Raw genomic sequence first — 2,279 nt, forward strand, 5'->3', positions numbered from 1 at the left:
GCATGGAGCCCAATGTGGGGTTCACGACGCTGAGATCAAGACCTCAGCTGAAATCAAGAGTTGGGCACTCAACCACCTGAACTGCCCACACCACCACTCTCTTGTCTTTTCCCTTATTTTTCTGATGATTCCTTTGCTCCTTCTCAGTCGCCTTCATGGGGGTTCTCTTCCATCCACCCGCTCCATGTCTTAACAGTGATAGCTCAGGTTTTTAGGGGTTTTGCGCTCCCTTGCGACTGCAAGCTCTGCAGCCGGCTCCACACCTCACACACACATTTGTGCCTGCACCCTCCCCCTGCACACACATGCACCCACCCTTGCTTTTGCTGGCGTTCATTTCGCATGAACAAGTTCACTTCACTGGCTGCTGCCCTGGCTGCTAAGTGATCTCCTTCCTGCTCATGCTCTCAATTGCACGTTAACCTCGCAGGGGGCTGTCCGGGCTCTACAAACACCACACCCTCTTCCAGTGCTGCGACCCGCGGTCAGCAGGCAGAAATGGAATCCAGGAGCTCCAGGTCCTCCACCTCCTATTTGGTTGGTTTTTGGTTTTTGGTTTTTTTTTGTTTTAATGCCCTTAGGAGCACGCTTATGTGTTTGAGATGATACATCAGGTGCTCCCTGAGCTACAAAGGGTAAAAGGAAATCCTCTCATTACAAACTGACAAAAGTAAAAGGTAAAACATTTTTCACAACAGCATGAACCACATACTCAAAAATAGATCTGGGCTTAATACAAATGACATAATTCCTAGTCATCTATGGCTACTTTTATAACTTCATACAGATAATGAATTAGGCTAAAATGCACTATAATATTTGGTAGACTTCAGGACCAGTATACTTAGTACATCACAAAATACATTTTGGGGGCGCCTGGGTGGCTCAGGCGTTAAGCGTCTGCCTTCGGCTCAGGTCATGATCCCAGGGTCCTGGAATTGAGCCCCGCATCGGGCTCCCTGCTCAGCGGGAAGCCTGCTTCTCCCTCTCCCACTCCCCCTGCTTGTGTTCCCTCTCTCGCTGTCTCTGTCAAATAAATAAATAAAATTTTTTTTAAAAATACATTTTGATATCCTAAAGAAGCAAGACCTGCAAGTAGGTGTTTTAAACATAACTAATCTACGGCTACAAAGTTCTACTCTTGATAGCATTTACCTTTTTGGGGAGTCTCCCAGTCTCCAAAGGATAAAAACAGAGAGTAGAATCAGTATAACATACACACAGAAGTCCGTATAGTAAAGGCTATAAAGATTTGCAGCACAGTGAGAAGGGGCCTTCTGCTCCTTCACATGCATACAAATTCTGTGAATTATGTGGAGTATCTCTTGGTCCACTGTCTGGCTATCCTGTCATGTTCTGCTCTGTTGGTCAAATACTGAGTGACTATGCTTCCAACCAGAGGCTCCGCAGGGTTGCAATCTGTCAAAAGAGAACAAATCGACAGCAAAACCTTTGAAATAGTCAAAGCAGGACTCCAGTTGTCTTTAAAGATGTCCAGACAGAAGACTCCCTGACTGTTGATGTTGCAGTGACAGATTCTGGTGTGGAAAGTAACCTTTGGTGGCTTAAACGGATAATCAGATGAAAAAGTAATATCCAGAAAAAACACACCACCTTCATATACAGAAGCTGGTGGACCAAGTATAGTGGATCTCCATTCATAAATGTTATCTCCTTTAGGCCCAGCACTGCAGTTAGGAGGAGGATCAAGAGTTATTTCAGCTAGCTCCTTCTGAATTCTTTTAGCACTAGTGGATAAATTAGCAGTGGTTTTGCTTGAGAGTTTGGTGTTTTTCTTCTGCTGGTGGCAGAAGGTTTTCTTTCTTCCTGTTCTTCAGGCTCTGGAGTGGCTGGGTCTCGCTGGTCCGCATCTGAACTACCACTGCTGGTGCTGGGGCTCTCATCATCGGACTTTTGCCTATCACTGGACATCTTGGTGAGGTTATTTCTTGGAAAACTCAGCCGCCCGCCCCGCCTGCTCGCGCGCCGCTAGGGTGTGGGGGGGGGAGAGAGGAAAAAAAAACCTTTCTTAAGGAAATAGAGGCAGCTGGGGGCGGGAGGGGGGGGAGCGGGGAGGTGGGAGGGAAAAAAAAAAGCCGAGGAGACTCTGGCCAGGGAGTGTGGAACATTGAAAGTCGGAGGGGATTGTGCAGTGCCAGCTCCGGCCGGAGGGTGGCGCCGCCTAGCGCCTTCGGAAAAAACGAGGTGGGTAGGAGCTCGGCTGGGAGAGGGTCGCGGGAGAACCCCGCTTGTTTGTTTTTAATTTTTAATTAATTACT

At 47.6% G+C, this 2,279-nt stretch overlaps 1 pseudogene; it reads right to left on the reverse strand.

The window, feature by feature from the left end:
- Positions 1-1,091: 1,091 nt before the first annotated feature.
- On the reverse strand, positions 1,092-2,011 carry LOC102728620 (ubiquitin-conjugating enzyme E2 E3 pseudogene; annotated as a pseudogene).
- Positions 2,012-2,279: the final 268 nt, after the last annotated feature.

The sequence above is a fragment of the Leptonychotes weddellii genome, chromosome 4, assembly GCF_054177405.1.
Source record: "Leptonychotes weddellii isolate Sample4059 chromosome 4, ASM5417740v2, whole genome shotgun sequence".
Lineage (NCBI taxonomy): Eukaryota > Metazoa > Chordata > Mammalia > Carnivora > Phocidae > Leptonychotes > Leptonychotes weddellii.